Raw genomic sequence first — 24,958 nt, 5'->3', positions numbered from 1 at the left:
GGCCAGGGAAGCCTGGCGCACTCCTGTTCATGGAGTCACAAAGAGTCGGACATGACTGAGCGACTCAACTGAACTGAACCTCTCTGGGGACATTTGATACGAATTTTACTAACTACTACCTTCTTTCTGAGTTTCAGAACTCAAAATCAGACCTGCAGTTCTTATTCCTCCTGTGTTCTCTTTCTCTTTTTAAAGTTGATGAATGGCAGTGTTCTTTTTCTCAAGTAGGAAACCTGAAACTCATTGTAATTCTTTATTCTTCCTTACCCCCATCTACAGTCAATTCATGTTCCACACTCTAAATATCCCTCTGAGCGCATCCTTTTGTCTCCCTCTCTATTGTCTCTGCTTTAGTTTGAGCCATTTCTTTTCACCATGTTGCTATCATGCTCTCCAAAAGTGCTTGTCTAGCTCCAATCTCAGACTTTCTTGTATTTATACTTCATACTTGAGCACAGTGAGTTTTTTTTTTAAAGATGCAAGCCTAATTACATTATTCCTGAGCTCAAAATTCTTTGGCCTCCCACACCTTCTAGATAAAATCCAGACTCCCTCCCATGCAAGCAGAGGGCTTCAAAACCAGGTCTCTGCCTGCCTGTCTAGTGTTTGCTCCTCTTCCTTCTCCACTCTTCCTGGGCTTTAGGACTGAACTGGCCTTGATTCTGAGTTCTCTTGGGCTTTTGGACCTTTGCCTGAAACACTTTTCTCCCTTTAGTGCTTATCTTCTAGAACTTAGCTCAGGGTTACCTCTCCTATCGCCCCACTTCCCTGGTCCCTTTTCTGTCCCTGGAAATTAGATGCTCCTTTTCTGTACAGCCATGAGGTATGTAAATTGTACTCATTTAGCTGTTAAACACACTACTCAGTTCTAGAGGTTTATTTGGTGCTTGTCCTCCTCTAGACTATGATTTCTTTAAGGACAAAGATTGTACTTTTCTTGTTTCTTAATATAGCTTCTAACATCATAATTAATTAATGTTTGTTGAGTGATTGAATGTTAAAGACTTTTCAGTGATAAAAGCTGGTCATAAAACCCAGTCTGGAAAAGTTAGGACCCACTCTGGGGAACACTTTGGAGGGTGACAAAAACACTGTAGACTTCACATCTGGTTGGATTTGTTCAAGATTCTGGAGGAATTGGTATTTCTTGGAGTCTGTGACAGAGTGGGCATGGGAGTTGGTGATGTATTACAGCAGTCACTTCAGTGATGTTGTCATTTTCATTTCTTTTATAACTTGGGTGAAATCTGGAAATAAAACTGCTCTTAAGAGATCTTTAGCATATTCAGAACTCTGCCAGTAAGACAGAAACATGTGGTTCCAAACTTTCCTCATATACCTACGTCTGTATCTGTGTTTACATAGACATATTTGTTTATTTCTTGTTCTTTGAGAAGTTTATGCAAACTTAAAAACAATTTGTGGTCGTCACAAGCTGCCATCTTTGTGATACATAAATTTTATTTCTAAGTTTTAGATGACACCACCCTTATGGCAGAAAGTGAAGAATAACTAAAGAGCCTTTTAATGAAAATGAAAGAGGAGAGTAAAAAAGTTGGCTTAAAGCTCAACATTCGGAAAACTAAGATCATGGCATCTGGTCCCATCACTTCGTGATGGGGAAACAGTGGGAACAGTGGCTGACTTTATATTTTTGTGCTCCAAAATCACTGCAGATGGTGATTGCAGCAATGAAATTAAAAGACACTTCCTCCTTGGAAGGAAAGTTATGACCAACCTAGACAACATATTACAAAGCAGAGACATTACTTTGCCAACAAAGGTGCGTCTAGTCAAGGCTATGGTTTTTCCAGTGGTCATGTATGGATGGGAGAGTTGGACTGTGAAGAAAGCTGAGCGCCGAAGAATTGATGCTTTTGATCCGTGGTGTTGAAGAAGACTCTTGAGAGTCCCTTGGACTGCAAGGAGATCCAACCAGTCCATCCTAAAGGAGATCAGTCCTGGGTGTTCATTGGAAGACCTGATATTGAAGCTGAAACTCTAATACTTTGGACACCTGATGCGAAGAGCCGACTCACTTGAAAAGACCCTGATGCTGGGAAAGATTGAGGGCAGGAGGAGAAGGGCATGACAGAGGATGAGGTGGTTGGATGGCATCACCGACTCAATGGACATGGGTTTGGGTAGACTCCAGGAGTTCTTGATGGACAGGGAGGCCTGGTGTGCTGCAGTTCACGGGGTCAGAAAAAGTCGGACATGACTGAGCAACTGAACTGAACTGAAGTTTTAGAAATTGAATATTTAATTGACCGTAAATGTATTATGGTTTTCATTTGTATTTCCCTAGTGACAAATGGAGAAGGAAATGGCAACCCACTCCAATGTTCTTGCCTGGAGAATCCCAGGGACGGGAGCCTGGTGGGCTGCTGTCTCTGGGGTTGCACAGAGTCGGACACGACTGAAGCGACTTAGCAGCAGCAGCAGTGACAGATGACATTGAGCATGTTCTCATGTGTTTGTTAGCCATTTGTAAATCTTCTTTGGAGAAGTGCCTATTCCAATCCTTTGCTAATTTAAAAATTTTTAATTATGAAAATAATTTGGATTATATAATTGTTTACCTTCTTATTAAAGATTTACAAGTTCATTATAACTGATACAAGTCCCTCTTCGGGTATGTGATATATGATTATTTACTCCTGTCTGTGTTTCTCCCCCCACTTTCTTTATAGTATCATTTGCAGCACAAAAGTTTTTAATTTAGATGTGTCCCAGTTAATCTGTTTTTTCTTTTGTCACTTGTACTTACGGTATCATATTTAACAAACCATTGCCTAATCCAAGACCATAAAGAATTACTGCTCTTTTGTCTTCTCAGAGTTTTGTAATTTTAGCACTTAATTTGAAGTCTCAGATTCATTTCTAATTAATTTTTATGCAAGAAAATGTCCAACATTGTTATTATTTTTTGCATGTGGATATTCAGTCGTCCCTACACCATTTGTTGAAGAGGCTGTACTTTGCCATTGTTTTGGATGGCACAGTTTGTCAAACTAGATGATAAACGTAGGAGTTTATTTCTGAATTCTTAATTCTCTTCCATTGTTTTACATACTTGTCTTTGTGTCAGTACTGTACTGTATTGATCACTGCAACTATATAGTAAGTTTTGAAATTGGGAAATGTGAATCTTCCAACTCTGTTCTCCTTTTTCTAAGCCTGTTTGGCTATTCTGAGTTCTTTGCATATCTGAATTAGTTTTAGGATCAATTTTTCCTTAAATAGCTGCAGAAAAAGGCAGCTTGGATCATAGTAGTAATTGTGCTGAATATATAAATGAATCCGGAGTATTGACATCCAAACAATATTAATTCTTAATAACCCATGAATATAGCATGTTTTGTCTATAATTTCTTCCAACAATGTTTTGTAGTTTCCAGTGAGCGAGTCTTATACTATCTTTGTTAAATATATGCCTTCTGAGTACTTTATTCTTTTTGAAGTGATTGTAAATGCAGCTGTTTTCTTAATTTCATTCTTTCACTTTTGATTTTGTCATTGCTGTTGTATGCAAATAGATCGAATTTTATTTTATTCTTGGATGCTGCAACCTTGCTGAACCTGGTGACTTGTGTTTAATTTTTTTTACTAGATTCCTTAGAATTTTCTGCAAAATCATATTATCTCTGAATTGTTGTTGTTTAGTTGCTCAGTTGTGTCTGACTCTTTGCCACCCAACAGACTGCAGCACGCCAGGCTTCCCTGTCCTTCACCAACTCCCGGAGCTTGCTCAAACTCATGTCCATTGATTCAGTGATGCCATCCAACCATCTCATCCTCTGTCGTCCCCTTCTTCTCCCACCTTCAGTCTTTCCTAGCATTAGGGTCTTTTCCAATGAGTCAGTTCTTCGCATCGGGTGGCCAAAGCATTGGAGTTTCAGCTTCAGCATTAGTCCTTCCAATGAATATTCAGGACTAATTTCCTGTAGAATTGAATGGTTTGATCTCCTTGCAGTCCAAGGGACTCTCAATAAGTCTTCTCCAACACTACAGTTCAAAAGCATCAATTCTTTGGCAGTCAGCTTTCTTTATAGTCCAACTCTCACATCTGTATATGACTACTGGAAAAACCATAGCTTTGACTAGACGGACCTTTGTCGGAAAAGTAATGTCTCTGTTTTTTAGGTTGTCTCGGTTGCTGTCTAGGTTGGTCATAGCTTTTCTTCCAAGGAGCAAGCATCTTTTAATTTTATGGCTTCAGTCACCATCCGCAGTGATTTTGGAGCCCAAGAAAATAAAGTCTCTCACTGTTTCCATTGTTTCCCCATCTGTTTGTCATGAAGAGATGGGACTGGATGCCATGATCTTAGTTTTTTGAATGTTGAGTTTTAAGCCAGCTTTTTCTATGAATAGGGACAGTTATACTTATTCCTTTCCAACTCTGGGTGCTGAGGTTTTTTTTTTCTTACCTAATTGCATTGGTTAGAACCTGGCGTGAAATGTTGAGTAGAAATGGTAAGAAATAGGACTTTATTTTCTTATTCCTAGTTTTAGGAGGGATACATTCAGTGTTTTTCTATTCCTGATTTGTTGAATGCTTTTTATGACAAAAGGGTATTGGATTTGGGGAAATACCCTTTCTGTCTGTCAATATGATCATGTGGTTTTTATTTTTTATTTGTATGGTTGATATAGTGATTTTTTGTGTGTGTGGTTTGAGCTAACCTTGCATTCTTAGGGTAAATCCCACTTGGTTGTCTTCTATAATACTTCTGTATATTGCTGGATTTTAGTTTGCTAATATTTTGTTGAAGATTTTTGCCTCTGTAGCCATAAAAAATATTGGTAGTTATTGCATGATATCTTTTTCTAGTTTTGGTTATCAGAGTACTGCTGGCCTCATAGAAGTATTATCTCCTTTTTTTTTGAGGGGGGGAGAATTTGTCAATGATTGGTATTAATTCTCATTTAAATGTTTGGCAGAATTCTCCTGTGAAGCCTTCTGAGTTAGAAGTGTTTTTAATCACCAATTCAGTCTCTTTACTTGTTTTAAGTTTATTCAGAGATTCTGTTTTTCCTTCAGTAAGTTTTAGTTTTTTGTGTTTTTCTAGGAATTTGTTCTTTCCTTCTAAATTATCCAATTTGTTGGTTTACAGTTGTTCATAGTATTCCTATGCAATATGTTTTATTTCTGTATGGCTAATAGTAATGTCTTTTTGTTCATTTCTGATTCTGGTAATTTGTGTGTTCTGCTATTTTTATCTTGATCACTATAACTAAATGTGGGAGACCCAGGTTTGATCTCTGGGTTGTGAAGATCCCCTGGAGAAGGGGATGGCTTCCCACTCCAGTATTCTTGCCTGGAGAATTCCATGGATAGAGGATCCTGGTGGGCTGTAGTCTATGGGATCACAAAGAGTCAGAAATGACTGGCAACTAACACTTTCAAAACTAAAAGGGTGTTAACTTTGGGGATCTTTCCAAAGAAACAGCTTTCGTTTTCATTGATTTTCTATCTTTTTTCTAGTCTCTATTTCATCTGTTGGCACTTGAATCTATATTATATCCTTCCTCCTGTTTGCTTAAGTTTAGATTGTTTTTTTTTCTTGGCTCTTAAGATGAAAGATAGGTTATTAATTTAAGATCATTCTTCTTTTCTAATATCAGCATTTACAACTATAAAATTTCTCTAAGCACTGCTTTCTGTATCTATCAGATCAGATCAGTCGCTCAGTCGTGTCCGACTCTTTGCGATCCCATGAATCGCAGCACGCCAGGCCTCCCTGTCCATCACCAACTCCCGGAGTTCACTCAGACTCACGTCCATCGAGTCAGTGATGCAATCCAGCCATCTCATCCTCTGTCGTCCCCTTCTCCTCTTGACCCCAATCCCTCCCAGCATCAGAGTCTTTTCCAATGAATCAACTCTTCCCATGAGGTGGCCAAAGTATCAGAGTTTCAGCTTTAGCATCATTCCTTCCAAAGAACACCCAGGACTGATCTCGTTCAGAATGGACTGGTTGGATCTCCTTGCAGTCCAAGGGACTCTCAAGAGTCTTCTCAAACACCACAGTTCAAAAGCATCAATTCTTCGGCGCTCAGCCTTCTTCACAGTCCAACTGTCACATCCATACATGACCACAGGAAAAACGATAGCTTTGACTAGACGAACCTTTGTTGGCAAAGTAATGTCTCTGCTTTTGAATATGCTCTCTAGGTTGGTCATAACTTTCCTTCCAAGGAGTAAGCGTCTTTTAATTTCATGGCTGCAGTCACCATCTGTAGTGATTTTGGAGCCCAGAAAAATAAAGTCTGACACTGTTTCCACTGTTTCCCCATCTATTTCCCATGAAGTGATGGGACCGGATGCCATGATCTTCGTTTTCTGAATGTTGAGCTTTAAGCCAACTTTTTCACTCTCCACTTTCACTTTCATCAAGAGGCTTTTGAGTTCCTCTTCACTTTCTGCCATAAGGGTGGTGTCATCTGCATATCTGAGGTGATTGATATTTCTCCCAGCAATCTTGATTCCAGCTTGTGTTTCTTCCAGTCCAGCGTTTCTCATGATGTACTCTGCATATAAGTTAAATAAACAGGGTGACAATATACAGCCTTGACGAACTCCTTTTCCTATTTGGAACCAGTCTGTTGTTCCATGTCCAGTTTTAGCTGTTGCTTCCTGACCTGCATACAAATTTCTCAAGAGGCAGATCAGGTGGTCTGGTATTCCCATCTCTTTCAGAATTTTCCAGTTTATTGTGATCCACACAGTCAAAGGCTTTGGCATAGTCAATAAAGCAGAAATAGATGGTTTTCTGAAACTCTCTTGCTTTTTCGATGATCCAGCGGATGTTGGCAATTTGGTCTCTGGTTCCTCTGCCTTTTCTAAAATCAGCTTGAACATCAGGAAGTTCACGGTTCACATATTGCTGAAGCCTGGGTTTATCTATACCCCATGAATTTTGGTATGTTGTATTTTAACTTTCATTCATCTCAGGGTGTTTTCTAATTTCCTTTATGATTTCTTCTTTGGTTCATTGGTTATTTACCAGTATATTGTTTTATTTCCATGTATTTGTGAATTTCCAGAATTTCCTTCTGTTACTGATTTCTGATACGCATTCCATTGTGGTCATAGAACATTCTTGACGTGATATTAATCACTTTAAATTATGAGGGCTGTTCATGGTCTAGAGTATGGTCTGTTTTAGAGAATGTTTAATGTACACTCGAGAGGAATGTATATTGTGTTGTTGGGTGAAGTGTACAGAGATCTGGCAGGTCTAGTTGGCTTATAGTTTTATTCCATCTTCTATTTCTCTATTGATTTTCTTCCTGGTTGTTCTATCTAGTATTGAAATGGGATAAAGAAATCTCTCATTATAATTTTTGAATTGTTTATTCTTTCAGTTCTTCTTTGCTATTGTTGTGGTTTTAAAGTCTGTTTTGTCTGATTCTCCTATGGTTGCTGTTTGCATAGTGTGTTACTATGTATCTTTCTACTTTCATCAAACCTAAAATGTGTCTCCTATAAACAACATATGGTGCAATTTTTAAAAATGCAATGAGATAATCTCCAACTTTTGGTTGGATTGTTTAACCTGTTCACATTTAATATTATTGATATGGTTTGATTTAAACCTGCCATTTTGCTTTTTGTTTTCGATAGGTCTTATGCCTTTCTTTGTTCTTTTTTTTTTTTTAATTTTATTTTATTTTTAAACTTTACATAACTGTATTAGTTCTGCCAAACATCAAAATAAATCCGCCACAGGCACACATGTGTTCCCCATCCTGAACCCTCCTCCCTCCTCCCTCCCCATACCATCCCTCTGGGTCGTCCCAGTGCACTAGCCCCAAGCATCCAGTATCGTGCATCGAACCTGGACTGGCATCTCGTTTCTTACATGATATTTTACATGTTTCAATGTCATTCTCCCAAATCTTCCCACCCTCTCCCTCTCCCACAGAGTCCATAAGACTGTTCTATACATCAGTGTCTCTTTTGCTGTCTCGTACACCGGGTTATTGTTACCATCTTTCTAAATTCCATATATATGCGTTAGTATACTGTATTTATGTTTTTCCTTCTGGCTTACTTCACTCTGTATAATAGGCTCCAGTTTCATCCACCTCATTAGAACTGATTCAAATGTATTCTTTTTGATGGCTGAGTAATACTCCATTGTGTATATGTACCACAGCTTTCTTATCCATTCATCTGCTGATGGACATCTAGGTTGCTTCCATGTCCTGGCTATTATAAACAGCGCTGCAATGAACATTGGGGTACATGTGTCTCTTTCCCTTCTGGTTTCCTCAGTGTGTATGCCCAGCAGTGGGATTGCTGGGTCATAAGGCAGTTCTGTTTCCAGTTTTTTAAGGAATCTCCACACTGTTCTCCATAGTGGCTGTACTAGTTTGCATTCCCACCAACAGTGTAAGAGGGTTCCCTTTTCTCCACACCCTCTCCAGCATTTATTATTTGTAGACTTTTGGATCACAGCCATTCTGACTGGTGTGAAATGGTACCTCATAGTGGTTTTGATTTGCATTTCTCTGATAATGAGTGATGTTGAGCATCTTTTCATGTGTTTGTTAGCCATATGTATGTCTTCTTTGGAGAAATGTCTGTTTAGTTCTTTGGCCCATTTTTTGATTGGGTCGTTTATTTTTCTGGAGTTGAGCTGTAGGAGTTGCTTGTATATTTTTGAGATTAGTTGTTTGTCAGTTGCTTCATTTGCTATTATTTTCTCCCATTCTGAAGGCTGTCTTTTCACCTTGCTAATAGTTTCCTTTGATGTGCAGAAGCTTTTAAGTTTAATTAGGTCCCATTTGTTTATTTTTGATTTTATTTCCAATATTCTGGGAGGTGGGTCATAGAGGATCCTGCTGTGATGTATGTCAGAGAGTGTTTTGCCTATGTTCTCCTAGGAGTTTTATAGTTTCTGGTCTTACGTTTAGATCTTTAATCCATTTTGAGTTCATTTTTGTGTATGGTGTTAGAAAGTGTTCTAGTTTCATTCTTTTACAAGTGGTTGACCAGATTTCCCAGCACCACTTGTTAAAGAGATTGTCTTTAATCCATTGTATATTCTTGCCTCCTTTGTCAAAGATACGGTGTCCATATGTGCGTGGCTTTATCTCTGGGCTTTCTATTTTATTCCATTGATCTATATTTCTGTCTTTGTGCCAGTACCATACTGTCTTGATAACTGTGGCTTTGTAGTAGAGCCTGAAGTCAGGTAGGTTGATTCCTCCAGTTCCATTCTTCTTTCTCAAGATAGCTTTGGCTATTCGAGGTTTTTTGTACTTCCATACAAATTGTGAAATTATTTGTTCTAGCTCTGTGAAGAATACCGTTTTTAAATAAGCGAATCTCTTCCAGTGTGGTGTCTTAGCTCCTTTAATAATTTTAAAATTAAACATTTTGAATTATTTCATTAGTGTTTGTTCTAGGACTTTCTATACAGATCTTAAAAGAATCTATTTCTGATATTTACCTAGTTTCAGCAAAAGACATTTCAGTATAGCTGTTTCTTTCCCCCCTCTTTTGCTACTCTTGTTATTCATATTATGTCTGTATATTTTAGAAACCCAACAATATATTGTTATAATTTTTACTTTATATAAATCTTTAAAAAAAAATCTTAAGTCTTTTAAAGCAGCTAAGAGAAGTAAGGAGAATAGGTACATATTTATGGAGTTACAATAATTTTTCTATTTTTCATTTGCTTCATGTATTCTGTGGATTTAAGTTACCATCTGGTGTTATTTCCTTCTCTAATGCAGCTTTGCTCTCATCTCTGCTTCTTTTTTTTTTATCAAATATATAAAACTTTATATCTTATTAGCCCAACAATACAATTGTATGCTTATTGTTTTATTGAATTGCTCTTTAAATCAGTTAAGAGAAGGGAAGGAAATGTATAGTTATAGTTTTACATAATTACCTTTATTGGCAGTCTTGTTTTTTGTGTGGATTGAAATTACCATTTGGTGTCATTTGTTTTCAGCCTGAAGAATTCTCCAGTATTTCTTATAAAATAGATCTTCTAGCAACACATTCTCTCAGTTTTTGTTTTTCTGGGAATGTGTTGCTTTCACCTTCATAGATGAGAGAGTTTTGTTAGACATAAGATCTTAATTCACAGTGTTTTATCTTCAGCACTTTGAATACTCAGTCCTACTGCCTTCTAGTTTCTTCTGCTTCTGATGATAAGTCAGTCAGCTGTTAGTCTTATTGGTATCCCTTTTATGTGATGAGTCATTTTTCTCTTGCTAATTTCAAGATTTTTTTCTTTTTTCTTAACACTTTGATTATATTTTGTCTGGGTGTATATCTCTTTATATTTATCTGGTTTGGAGTTTGTTGAACTTCTTAATGTATAGATTACTAATGTTTTCGTCAAATTTGGGAAGATTTCAGCCTTTATTTAAATCTTTTTTCTGCCCCTTTCTCTTTTTCTGTGATGGTCTGTTCACTCCTTTCATTTTTTTCGGCCCATCCTTCAAATTGTACAATATCTATTGACTCATGTATGCTGTTGAGTTCCTATAGTGAATTTTCCACTTCAGTTATTGTACTTCTTCAGTTATTGTACAATTTCAGATTTTCTATTTGGCTCTTTTTTTATCATTTTTATATCTTTATTGATATTCATTGTACTTTCTTTTAATTCTTTTTACATGATTTCCTTTAGTTCTGTGTGAAAGTGAAAGTTGCTCAGTGGTGTCCAACTCTTTGCAACCCCATGGACTATACAGTCCATGAAATTTTCTAGGCCAGAATACTGGAATGGGTAACCTTTCCCTTCTCCAGGGGATCTTTCCAACCCAGGGATCGAACTCAGGTCTCCTGCATTGCAGGCAGACTCTTTACCAGCTGAGCCACAAGGGAAGCCCAGAAGTACTGGAGTAGGTGGCTTACCCTTTTCCAGCACATCTTCCCAACCCAGGAATCAAATGGGGTCTCCTGCGTTGCAGGCGGATTCTTTACCAACTGAGTTATCAGGGAAGCCCAACTTATTATAATAGCTGATTTGAAGTCTGTATCTGTTAAGTCTAACATCTAGCCCCTTTAAAATCAATTTATATTGCCTGTCTTCTTTCCTGCAAATGGGTTTTCTGTTTCTTTGCACATTTTGCCATATTTGTTGAAAACTGGAAAATTTCAATAACACATAGCAACTCTGTGGACTTATCACCTTGGAGCTGGGGGTTAATGTTGTTTGCTTAGTTATTTATGTATTTTTTACTGACTTGGCTGAACTGACAATGTGAAGGTATTTCCCTCAGTGGACAGCATTGGATGCCTGTACTCAAATTTATTTTCTTGTTTTTTTCTTTTACCTTCACTACTTAAGGGTCACCCCTTGGTTAATATAAACCACTTGTTGTTTTAAAGCTGTGCTTATACCCTCATAGCCAGTTAGACTTTTACTCATTACCATTAGATGTGTGTGTTGCGAATGCTATCCTAGTTGAAAGAATTTAGGTATTACAGTTCATAAAGGAAAGGCAGGACAAATTCTTGAGGTTTTTCTTTGACTTAATGGTTTTTAAGATAAGTAATTGGTTCTCTATCATTTCTTGAAAGTGACCAATTTTTTAAAAAAAATCATAAATTCTTAGAATTAAACATATTTGATGAGTTTTAATCCATCTCAATTATTGTCATTAATGAAGCTCAAATTATTCCATCTTTGCCCAGTGGAAGCCTTTTGAAATTGGCTCCTGAGTCCCAGAATTAGCCATTTCTCTAAGAAGCTCTGATCTCTAAGGAATGCTCAGTGATGCTGGTTTGGTCTTTATAGGCCTTTTCGGTCATCAGAGCTCAGAAATATATGCACATATTTAAGATACAATAAAATACCTCACATGTTCATATTGATGCTTCCAATAAAACTCTAGACTACAGTGCAATTGAATCTTCCTTTTACATCTCCTTTTGTCTATGCCAAGAATCCTGGTTTTGAAAGATTTAAGTAATTATAGAATTAGAAAATCCCATAATCACTCATTTTTATCCCATATTACACATGCAGCAATCTCAGAATGACAACAGTAATACTACTGAAAACATGATTATTGAAAACATTAAAAAAACACATTTTTTATGTTCTCTCGCCATTTTTATAGCACTTAGGACTGACAATGTCTTCTGAGACATTGTTTGTTTAGCAAAATGAAATGTTTGCCAAGTAGCACTTTAGAACACTTTATCTTTCTCAGACTTCCTGTTAGAACGGTGATGAAAAAGAGAAGGAAGATATAACCTTGTTCCTTAAAACCTGGGTTGTTGGGTTATCTGGTATCATTCTGGTATAGAAAGATGTGGCCCTAAAATCTGAGATTTTATTCTTCTTTAAAGGTACTGTTAGTGATTTGACTGCATGCTTCCTGAGATGAAACTTTCATTTTCTACTTTTATCAGGGAGTAGCTTCCATGGGGTGGAGGTGCTTGACACTTCTGATGGTCTCTTACCTAGTGTATTTGGTTGTGCAGAGAAATGCAAGTAGCAGGAGATATAGCTGTCTATGCTATCATAGCTTTTGTGAGTGCACGATAGATAGATGATAGGTAGATAGACTGATAGACAGATGATAGATACACAATAGAAAGAAAGAGAGAAAGAAAGAAAGGGCTTCCCTGGTGGTTGAGTGGTTAAGAATTTGCCTGCCAGTGCAGGTAACACAGGTTCGATTACTGGTCCAGGAAGAGGCCACATGCCACAACTAGAGTTCGCATGCTGGCACTGAATGGCCTCACATTCTGCATCTAAGACCCAGCACAGCCAATAAATAGAAAGAAAGATGGATAGGGAGAAAGAGATTTTATGTTAAGGAACTGGCTCACATGATTGTGGGAGCTAGCAAGTGTGATACTTGTAGAGTAGGCCAACAGGCAGAAATTTTAGGTAAAAGTTGATGATGTAACCTTGAGTCAGAATTTGCAGGGCAGTTCAGCAGACTGGAAACTCAGGCAAGGTTTCTTTGTTGGTCTTGAGACAGAATTAATTGCTTCTTCCTTGGGAAAGTTCAGTCTTTACTATTAAGGCCTTAAACTGTTTGGATGAGGTCCCCCACATTATGGAGAATAATCTGTTTGAAGTTAGCTGGTTGTAATTGTTAATCACATCCACAGGACCTTCACTGCAACATGTAGACTAGAGTTAGATCAAACTAGCCAAGTTGACACATAAAGTTAACCACCACAGTTGGGTTAACCATTTATTACCCAAACTGAAGATTCTTTCTAAAAATAAGTACTAAAAAATAATGAAATAATATGATTTTATTTGTTGATTGAAAGATTATTTTTATTTGAGCTATGGTTTTTCCAGTGGTCATGTATGGATGTGAGAGTTGGACTGTGAAGAAAGCTGAGTGCCAAAGAATTGATGCTTTTGAACTGTGGTGTTGGGGAAGACTCTTGAGAGTCCCTTGGACTGCAAGGAGATCCAACCAGTCCATTCTGAACGAGATCAGTCCTGGGTGTTCTTTGGAAGTGATGATGCTAAAGCTGAAACTGCAGTACTTTGGCTACCTCATGCGAAGAGTTGACTCATTGGAAAAGACTCTGACGCTGGGAGGGATTGGGGGCAAGAGGAGAAGGGGACGACAGAGGATGAGATGGCTGGATGGCATCAGTGACTCGATGGATGTGAGTCTGAGTGAACTCCGGGAGTTGGTGATGGACAGGGAGGCCTGGCGTGCTGCGATTCTTGGGGTCACAAAGAGTTGGACATGACTGAGTGACTGAACTGAACTGACTGTAGAAGTTATTTTAAAATAAATTTATTTCTGAAAAATATTAACATATTTCCATGTTAATATAAAAAACCCAAATTATCGAGACAAATATCAAAGCAAAACAAAACTGTTTCATGCTGAATTTTTTCAACTTTAAAAAGAACATAAATAGAATTCTCAGTAAAAGTTCATATACATTATTTAGTTTCTTCATCGTAATTTGTTTGTAGTCCTGGGTCTCTGTATTTTTCTGAAAGAAATGTAGTTTTGAAACATGGTTGTATTATTTTTGTTTCCTAAAATTGTAGTCTTCACAGTTTCATTTTTGATTACCAAGCTTGAAATTGTTTATTTTTTCAATAGCTATTACTTGCTGTAAATCATAAATTTTTAAATTTGAGAGTATAACATCTGTGTAGGTACTAAGGTACCTGGTAAGTTAAAGCAAATTCTACTTAATTGGGGTCATTGTAAATTATTTTTTTAAATAGTTTAACATGAAAATATTCTAGCCCGTATATTTTCATAGGCACAGTCTTTTTTTACTCTATTTAGAGTACCTTTATTCAATGAAATTTTTACAAGAGAAAACTTGTCAGATAAGTTGTATCTGACAAAAAAGTTAGAAATCTTTTTTGAACATTTTACCAAATTTAGATGCTGCTGTTAATAGATTGTCAGCATTTGAAATCCATTTTATCCTGGTACAAAATATAAACATATCTAAGTAAAAAGCCCTGGTTCTCTGTGTAGATTAAATCTGAATTAAAGGTTTCCAACTAACTGAACAAAATGAAGCCAATATTTATTTTTAAAATTTTTAGTGGAGTATAGATGCTTTTCTGTATTGTTAGTTTCTACTGTACAGCAAAGTAAACCAGCCACACATGTACATATATCCCCTATCTTTTGAATTTCCTTCCCATTTAGGTCACCACAGAGCATTGAGTAGAGTTCCCTGTGCTATACAGTAGGTTCTCATTAGTTATTTTATACATAGTAGCGTATATAAACATCAATCCTGATTTCCCAATTCACTCCACCCCCCTTCCCTCTTGTCCATACGTTTATTATGAAGCCAATATTTAAAGTGCTCAACTGAAAAAAATTCCACGCTATTGATGATTTTACTGAGTTTTAAAAACCTTAAAGATTTCTAAGATATATAGCAAAATCTGGGAGTTGGTGATGGACAAGGAAACCTGGCGTGCTGTAGTCTAGGGGGCTACAAAGAATCGGACTTGACTAAGCAACTGAACTGATAGCAAAAAGAGAAAATATGTACTGCCACGTTGGAGTAGTTTTTATTCAACATCATATTTGTCAAAAAATATTCTGGTTCACTTTCTTTAACTGTGTGTGTGTGTGTGTATATATATAAATATTTGTCAGTGTTGTTTGGTAGACTGTCTTTGGTGAATGTAATTGTGGGATGTGTTTGCATCTACTTAAACGTCATATATTGCCATTTACATGGTATGGTTGTGAATTAGGTGTTAATCACAACCATGTTCAAGCTAGTTTCTGTTCTGTGCTTTATAAATTAATAAGAACATTGATTTTTACTCTGTGATAGTGTGCTCAACCAAAGTTTGTGTTATCACTGTAAAATCAAATACAGTGTCTGCTCATTATTTATGATTTCCATTTTATGAATTCTCCCTGCTCACAAAAAAATTAATTGAAACCCTCAAAGCAGTATTCTTGGCCCTTTTCTGGTTATTTAGGGCCATAGTAACGTGGCACCCCACTCCAGTACTCTTGCCTGGAAAATCCCATGGATGGAGGAGCCTGGTAGGCTGCAGTCCCTGGGGGTCGCTAAGAGTCAGACACGACTGAGCGACTTCATTTTCACTTTTCACTTTTCATGCATTGGAGAAGGAAATGGCAACCCACTCCAGTATTCTTGCCTGAAGAATCCCAGGGACGGGGGAGCCTGGTGGGCTGCCATCTCTGGGGTCACACAGAGTTGGACATGACTGAAGTGACTTAGCAGCAACAGAAAATTTGAGTTGCTCAACATACTTGTTCCCAGCTCAGGTAAAGCAAAGGTTTCTTTCAGCTCTTACACTCTCACAGTATACACCTTTCAGGGTGCCATTTTTTTCTTTTCTTTTTTGGTGATTTCACTGTTTACAGTAGCTCCAAGGCATACTGTTGAAGTGCTATATACAGTGTTCCTAAGTGCGAGAAGGCTACTATGTGATATATTTTACAGAGAAAATACATGTCTTGCTATGCTAGGCTAAGTCACTTCAGTCGTGTCCAACTCTGTGCGACCCCATAGACGGCAGCCCACCAGGCTCCCCCGTCCCTGGGATTCTCCAGGCAAGAACACTGGAGTGGGTTGCCATTTCCTTCTCCAATGTGTGAAAGTGAAAAGTGAAAGTGAAGTCGCTCACTAGCGTCCGACTCTTAGTGGCCCCATTGATTGCAGCCTAACAGGCTCCTCCGTCCATGGGATTTTCCAAGCAAGAGTACTGGAGTGGGGTGCCATTGCCTTCTCCGATACATGTCTTAAATAAGCTTTATTCAGGCATGAGTTAGTGCTATGGACTCTGAGTTCAGTGTTAATGAATCAATAATATATATTAAATATAGTGTCTTTATACAGAAACATGTAAAACACAAGGTTTTGTTGATTAATTGATGAAACTGTTGTAGCCAGAGGCTCACAGGAACCTAACTGTGTTTCCTCTAAGAGCAGTAGTTTGGTGTTTGCTAATTAAAGTTCAAAAGCATCAATTCTTCGGCACTCATCTTTCTTCATAGTCCAACTGTCACATCCATATGTGACCACTGGAAAAAACCATAGCCTTGGCTAGATGGACCTTTGTTGGCAAAGTAATGTCTCTGCTTTTAAAAATGCTATCTAGGTTGGTCATAACTTTCCGTCCAAGGAGTAAGCATCTTTTAATTTCATGGCTGCAGTCACTATCTGCAGTGATTTTGGAGCCCCCCAAAATAAAGTCTGACACTGTTTCCACTGTTTCTCCATCTATTTCCCATGAAGTGATGGGACCAGATGCCATGATCTTCATTTTCTGAATGTTGAGCTTTAAGCCAACTTTTTCACTCTCCACTTTCACTTTCATCAAGACGCTTTTGAGTTCCTCTTCACTTTCTGCCATACGGGTGGTGTCATCTGCATATTTGAGGTTATTGATTTTTCTCCTGGCAATCTTGATTCCAGCTTGTGCTTCTTCCAGCCCAGCATTTCTCATCATGTACTCTGCATATAAGTTAAATAAGCAGGGTGACAATACAGCCTTGACATACTCCTTTTCCTGTTTAGAACCAGTCTGTTGTTCCATGTCCAGTTTTAACTGTTGCTTCCTGACCTGCATACAGGTTTCTTAAGAGGCAGGTCAGGTGGTCTGGTATTTCCATCTCTTGAAGAATTTTCCACAGTTTATTGTGATCCACACAGTCAAAGGCTTTGGCATAGTCAATAAAGCAGAAATAGATGTTTTTCTGGAACTCTCTTGCTTTTTTCATGATCCAGCAGATGTTGGCAATTTGATCTCTAGTTCCTCTGCCTTTTCTAAAACCAGCTTGAACATCTGGAAGTTCACGGTTCACGTATTGCTGAAGCCTGGCTTGGAGAATTTTGAGCATTACTTTACTAGCATGTGAGATGAGTGCAATTGTGCGGTAGTTTGAGCATTCTTTGGCATTGCCTTTCTTTGGGATTGGAATGAAAACTGACCTTTTCCAGACCTGTGGCCACTGCTGAGTTTTCCAGATTTGCTGGCATATTGAGTGTAGCACTTTCACAGCATCATCATTTTAGGATTTGAAAGAGCTCAACTGGAATTCCATCACCTCCACTAGCTTTGCTCATAGTGATGCTTTCTAAGGCCCACTTGAGTTCACATTCCAGGATGTCCAGCTCTAGGTGAGTGATCACACCGTTGTGATTATCTAAGGCCCACTTGACTTCACATTACAGGATGTCTGGCTCTAGGTGAGTGATTATACCATCGTGATGATCTGGGTCATGAAGATCTTTTTTGTACAGTTCTTCTATGTATTCTTGCCACCTCTTCTTAATATCTTCTGCTTCTGTTAGGTCCATACCATTTCTGTCCTTTATTGAACACATCTTTGCATGAAATGTTCCCTTGGTATCTCTCAATTTTCTTGAAGAGATCACTAGTCTTTCCCATTCTGTTGTTTTCCTCTATTTCTTTGCATTGATCGCTGAGAAAGGCTTTCTTATCTCTCCTCGGTAGTGTTGGAGAAGACTCTTGAGAGTCGCTTGGACTGCAGGGAGATCCAACCAGTCCATTCTAAAGGAGATCAGTCCTGGGTGTACATTGGAAGGACTGATGCTAAAGCTGAAACTCCAATACTTTGAACATCTCATGCGAAGAGTTGACTCATTGGAAAAGACCCTGATGCTGGGAGGGATTGGGGGCAGGAGGAGAAGGGGATGACAGAGGATGAGATGGCTGGATGGCATCACCGACTCGATGGACGTGAGTTTGAGTGAACTCCGGGAGTTGGTGATGGACAGGGAGGCCTGGCATGCTGCAATTCATGGGGTCGCAAAGAGTTGGACACAACTGAGCGACTGAACTGAACTGAAGTGAATTTAGCGTTCATGATGACTTTGTAGAACTTAATTACTGTGACTAATGAGAACTAACTATAGTTTTATCTTTGTTTTTGAACTTCTTAACTGAATTGGAATAGCAGCTATGCAGTGTCAGGTGTACTACATAGTACAGAATAAACTTCCAAAGGCTCTATGTTGATTCCATAAATTGGATGAAAACAGTCAAACCATTTTTGGAATTAACTGATTTCTTCTATTTGATGTATTAATATCTCCTCACAACTGATAGAAAGCTGGCATCATTTAACTGTGAATTTCTTCTCTATTAGAGCCAAGAGAATAATAATTGTCAATTAACTTTGTAAACAAGATACTTTGTAATCAGAACTGAGCACCATTAATCTCAAGACCAGTCATTTGATCTAAATGAAGAGTCATGGTTTGTAGATCAATATTGTGTATAAAACATTTTTTTCCATCTGCTTTTCTTAAATTAATACCTTCAATGTAGTTACAGCTGGGGCAGCAGCATTGACTATTTCTCCCACCTCCACCCAAGACTGAAGGAAGGATTGAGCTGTCTCTTGGCTACTGCTGTCCAAGTGCACTTCCCTTTTCTGCTCATGGTTCAGATGCTGACTCTGTGAATGAGATGTCAGTTACAGCCCATCCAGCAATGGGTTACTGCTCAGGGTCTTCACATTTAACCACAGGCTAAATTGACAGCTAGGCTAAGGGTGCAGTCATCTCACACTGCTCAATGAGATGTTCTGGCTTGCTATAATGCTGTCATTAAAAGTCACCAGGAAGTGGAAAATCCAAGACAAATAATAAATTGGATAGGACATTACAACAGTGGACATAAGTTGGGACTGTCTCAGTCAAAATGCCACACATGGATGCTTTACCAGGCACGTGTCTTCTCAAAAATCTCCTAATCCTCAACTCCTGGTTACTGTTTTCCACTCACCAAGGCTGTGCCCTCAATGTGATTCACTTGTTTGTGACCAGTTAGTAATTTCCACAGCATTATGCACATGGAAAAGAATGTGAAGCATTCTTCTTAGTCAGTTTTATTCATTGTGGTACTCCTTTTTTTTCTAGAACATTTTCTATTCATCTTAAAACTTGTATTAAATTTTGCATGCCTTCATTTTTAAACTAAAGATGTAATACATTTATGAAATTGTTCCTCACATTAGTTCTTTTGTAACCTTAAAAAATACCATACTATAATTTAGAGTGAAATTTGAGGATGAAAGGAATACAGTTGTTGCTTATATTTGATAAAAATGGATTATCCGAATATGATTGTGATAACATTTTATATTATATTTAATATTTATATTTGATTTATATTCTATTACAGGACTAATGAAAAGGATTCACCATATCTTAGGACTTTTTATGGAGCCTTAAGAGACAGGTAAGTGCCAAGCATTTTTTGAAAAGATACATTTGAAACATTAAATAATTTGAGTGTATCGGTTCCTGACAAAAATAGGCAAAGGAGTATATTTTACTTAAGCAATTTACCTTTTATTCTTCTCAGTAAAAATAGTGTAAATACCATGTTTACATTAATTTAATGTAACATTCTCTGGTATCCAATAAATCACACTTTCCAGGGAGCCTTAGATTTATTTTCTGTAATAATTATAATGAGAACATTGTTAATAAGATGAACAAGTTAGGCATATTTCAAAACTTAAAGTCCTAAAAAGAAATCATTAAATGCAAAGTGGTGCCCTGGCTTGGATCTCAGGACTGAAAAAAGACATTAGTGGAAAAACAGGTGAAATCCAGATAAAGTCTGTAGCTTAGTCAATAGTAATGTACCAACATCCTTTTCTTAACAGAGACAAATGTACCATGGTAATGTAAGATGCTAACTTTAGATGGAATTTGGTAAAAGGAACATGAAAACTTTATAGTACCTTTGCAACTGTCCTGTAAATCTAAAATTATTCCAAGGTAAAAAGTTTTAATTAAAGCCAAAAAATCAAGATTTATTTGAAAATTATACTTCTATAGGAAATTATAGTAGTAGCTTTTCTGTGTAACAGTTTGAAAAATCAAAATGGCTGCTTTTAGAAAAACCCAGATTCCATGCAATAGAGATGCAGGGAAATATGATACTCTAGGTTTCATTTTACAGTTCATGGGAGGTGTGGGATTTCGTTTTCTGGACATTGACCTGGTGTCCGTGAACATCTCCTTGAACTCGGTTATAGACTTGCTCTTCAGTTCCTTTAAGGTACATATGTGTTCTTCAGTGGTTTAGTACAGCTCTTTCTATTAATATAAGCAGGACCCTTACATGGTTCACAGACTACTACGTTTTTCTTTTCTTTGGTATATCTGTTAGAAGCAAAAACACCAGTGATGTGACTCAGTGGTTTGGAGTTGAGATCCTTTTAGGGTGGTTTTGTTCAGTCATAGCTACTTGAGCTTCTAGGTCAAGTGCTAGACACAGTTGACCTGTCATGAAAGAGTATGAATAAAGATGAGCATAACTCTTACATAGCCATTTCTGTAGTTGAGCTGAAATAATTGATTGCTGTCAGATAATTGAAATTCTCAGTTTCCAAAATGAACTCTAGCATCTAGCAGTATAACTCTTTTAAATTTCTATAAATATTAAAGGACTATAAGAAAGAAGCTCTGTAGTTTGCTGAAACTATTATATAACTTTTCATTAATAAAATTAAATAGCCCTGCTGGCCTTATAAATGGTCTCCTGCTGCTGTTGCCAACTTTAGTGATTTTAGTTAAACTTAAATTTCATCAAGGGAAATAGAAATATATTGTACTTAAAGGATATAGACATTTAAAACAACAGACCCAGACCTGAATGACTTTTGCAGAATAATCATTGGCCTTGAAGAGTTCTTTTGCTTGATGATATTTTTTCAGAATTGGTGTTATCAATATCATATCAATAGACTTTGCATCTTTACTTCCTAATTATGTAACATACTTGTGCCAGCCTTTGTAGGAAAGTTTTTAAAAAGGGAGGAACATTCTTTTAGGACAAGTTGAAATTTCATTATAGTTCACACAGACAAAACAAAAAAGTCTTTTTATTGTTTTTCTGTGCTCAAAGAGCATTAAAAATGTTGTTTCTGGAAACATGCTTTACCATTCAGCTGGCTGGCTGTCGTTTTACCTAACGTATAAATGAAGGTAGTACATAGGTACTGCATACTTTCTGTGTACCCTTTTTACTTTTTGTTTACGATGGTCTCATTTAATCTTCACAAACACCGATGAGCTAGTTTGGAATTCCCATGATGAGGTCAGAGGATAAGAGATGTCTCCAGGCCAACCCTGAGGGAGTGAGGAAGAACGACTCGGTGCCCATGGTGTTCAGTACCTACAGTCTGGTTCCTAATGTTACCAGCTTCCAGGGAGCCCTGAGTCCAAGGACACATGGTAAACTTCCCATTACTGCAACTTGTCTGGGTTAAGGATGTCTAATCCCTCTGGTGACCTAGAGCAGAATCCCCCAGGGTTACAGGCGTGGAGTAGAGTCTGCTGGTCCCCATTCCAGCCTTGCCTTGGCTCATCCTCTGGCTCCTGAGCTTGTCAGTTGTTGTTCTCTGTCACCTGATTAATTGCCGAACACTCACTCATTGTGTGCTCCATTGATCAGATGCCAAGAACTCTTGGCAGCTCTGCGGAACATGATCTCAGTGTGCCTCCTGGTCAGTGCTGGGCAACTTGAAGTGGTTAGTGGGGGTGAGAACTTGGATTCAGAAGCCAGGACCTGTGCCAGAAGCCAGGGATGGGTAATTGAGTGGCTGGCACGTGAAATGGAGTGCTCCAGACTCATCAGTAGTCTGGGAGGCAGAAGGGGAACTGCACATGACTTTGAAAGGTGGTCTTTGAAGATCTTGATGGCTGGCTGTGGATTTTGTAGTTTATAGATATAAAATAATTCTAGTTGCTTTTTGAGGAAGAATGAGAATGTTGCCAGCTTATTCATTATATTGCTCATTACACTGGGCAGAGATCTCTCTGTAACTTTTACCCATCAGTTCCAGCTGTGTCCTTCTGTGGTTCTAAATCTCCAGTCCTTCTTACACTTGAAAGCATAACATACAAATACAATTACAAAATCTCGTTTGCAGTCTCCTCTTCTTCAGTCTCAGGAAGTTGCCTTTCTTCAGTCAGTTCATGACTGCTTTCTCCATTTTTTCTCTATATGATCTCCTGTACCCTTCACGCTAAATATCATCTGGCCCCCTTGTTTATTTCTTTACCTCGATCTTTCCCATGAGCTCCAGGCTCCTATCTATGTCCCCCTGTCCAACATCTCTATTTAGAAGTATACTAAAATTTCAAACTTAATGGATCTGCATAGAACTCTTAGACTGAAACTTCTGGCTGCTGCCAATGACAGTGGGTTCTGTCACTGACAGTGTCAAGTTGAAGCTTATCAGCCTCAGCTTTTCAAACCCCAGTGTATATATGAATCCCTTGGGTAGTTTGTTAAAATGTAGATTTTGATTAAGTCTGTCGTGGGGCCCAAGGTTCTGCACTTCTAACAAGCTCCCAGGTACTGCTAATGCTGCTGATCCATGGACCCCACTCAGAGCAGCAGGGAATGTAAGTGTGTTCAGAGTAGATGCTTGTCAAGACAGGTCTGGGGCTGGGGGAGGTAAATGGAGTCCTGCAGGTCCCTCCCTCATCTCACCATTGTCCCATCCCCGCTTAAGAATCATGTTATATACAGCAAAAACTAGCACATATTGTGAAGCAACTATACACTAATAAAAGTTTTTTAAAAAAAGAAAAGTAGAATCATGTTTCTAAACACACAACTCTCAGTTATGCTTATAATTAAAAGGAAATTTAAAAAGTGGTATCCGTACTATTATTTCAATTTAAATTAACAAAGATGTGTGTGTGTGTGTGTGTGTGTGTGTGTGTATACATGTATATGCTTAGCCAAACTCTGTGAGGACACCTGCCAAATGTTAACAGTTGTTAATCTTCTAAGTGATAGATTTACAGATGGCATATATTTTCATCTTTATATATGTGGCCTTTTCCAATTTTCAGTAGTGAGCATAATTTTCTAGATATAGTTTATGATGATTAATGTTATTACAACTGTCAGGTATACTCCAGCTTAGTTCATCACAACGTCGCCTTGGATGAAACATTTGCCTTCTACCACTCACTCACCTCTCTTCACCCTTCCCCCAAACATCTGCTCTTTTTTTTTTTTCCCTCAATAAATGTATTAGCTCTTTAATGGTTTAGTGAGGGCTTCATATTAGGGCTGTAGTTCAGTATCTACCAATACAATTAATAGAATAAGGGTAATTAAATAAGTATTTTTTATATTCAATTTTTGTAATTTTTTTGTGTGTTCAATTAAAAAAAAAACTAAAGAAATACCCTTTTTCTCGCCTCTCCCTCCTAGGAAGGTGTGCTCAGCAGGTTTCTTGGAGGGAGCTTAGTTTTCCTTTCAACTTTAAAATTCAGTAACCAAATTTAAAAGTGAAGTACCTGTCTCTTGCTATGGAACAGGGAAGGAAGTAACAAAGATACAGGATAGAAAAGCCTGATATATTTAAAATCTCACCTTCTTAAAAAGGTGAGTGTTGGACAAAGAAAGAATTTCTGAAATACACATAAAGGTGCCCCCGCAGATCTGGTAAACACCAAACCATGCATGCATAGGATAAAACTTGCAAAAGCTTGCAAGGACAATCTCCTGAGAAATGAAAAATTACCAGGTCACTGTAAGAAAAGCCCTAGAGTAAAGGTTGCTCTATACAAACCCTAAAAGAACTTAAAACTAAGCCTCAAAAGAATCATATTAATCCTCAAGTATCAACTGCCAGAAACCCAACACTTTTTAAACAAATACAAGAAATCCAGCATTCAGCTACATAAAATTCACAGTGAATTTCATCCAATCAAACATCATAGATAAACAAAGAAGCAGGAGAAAAATCCCATAACTAGGAGCCAATAGAAATAGACCCAGAAACGACAGATGATAGAACTAGCATACACGTACTTTAAAATAGCTATTGTAAATATGGTTCGTGTAGATAGACATAATGAGAAATGAAATAAAAGATAGAAAAAAAATATTGGAACATTAGAGATTTAAAAAAATACAGTATTTGAAATGAAAATTGTACTAGTATGGGACTAAGCACAGATTAGATCTTTCAGGAGAGAAGTTCAGTGAACTTGAAAACGTGGTGAGAATTTAACCAAAAGCATCGAGAGAAGAAAGGTTGAAAAAGTATGCCCATCTCCACCATGCTGCTGCTGCTAAGTTGCTCAGTCATGTCTGACACTTTGCAACCCCATGGACTGTGGCCCATCAGGCTCCTCTGCCCATGGGCTTCTCCAGGCAAGAATATTGGAGTGGGTTGCCATGCCATCCTCCAGGGAATCTTCCTGACCCAGGGATCAAACCCAAGTCTCCTGCATTGCAAGCAGATTCTTGACCATCTGAGCCACCATCTAATTCTATAACGGAGAATTATTATATATTGTATCGCCTGTTATTGCCTGTATTGTAACAGGCAATACAAAGAAGCAAATGACATACATATTGGCAGCGTAGAAATAAAAGGTCTTTATTTGTAGACAATATAATCATGTATAGAGAAAATGCTAAGAAACTCCAAAAAATCGCTAGTATTTGTC

General features: G+C 37.8%; 1 protein-coding gene across 50 annotated transcripts in view; it reads left to right on the top strand.

Annotated features, from left to right (window-relative positions):
* ZNF438 (zinc finger protein 438) overlaps nt 1-24,958 on the top strand; it is a 199,086-nt gene that overhangs the window by 48,495 nt on the left and 125,633 nt on the right. For all 50 annotated transcript variants that reach the window (XM_086334035.1, XM_086334024.1, XM_086334020.1 and 47 more), the window contains one exon: nt 19,647-19,703. The gene's annotated coding sequence lies outside the window, so the exon portion shown is untranslated. The remainder of the gene's footprint in view (nt 1-19,646; nt 19,704-24,958) is intronic.

This window comes from Bos grunniens, chromosome 13 (assembly GCF_055505025.1).
Source record: "Bos grunniens cultivar Pamir isolate PY7600 chromosome 13, Bosgru_T2T1.0, whole genome shotgun sequence".
NCBI classification, from domain to species: Eukaryota; Metazoa; Chordata; class Mammalia; order Artiodactyla; family Bovidae; genus Bos; species Bos grunniens.
The sequence above is the reverse complement of the archived record's forward strand: the minus strand, read 5'-3'. Positions and strand labels throughout refer to the sequence as shown.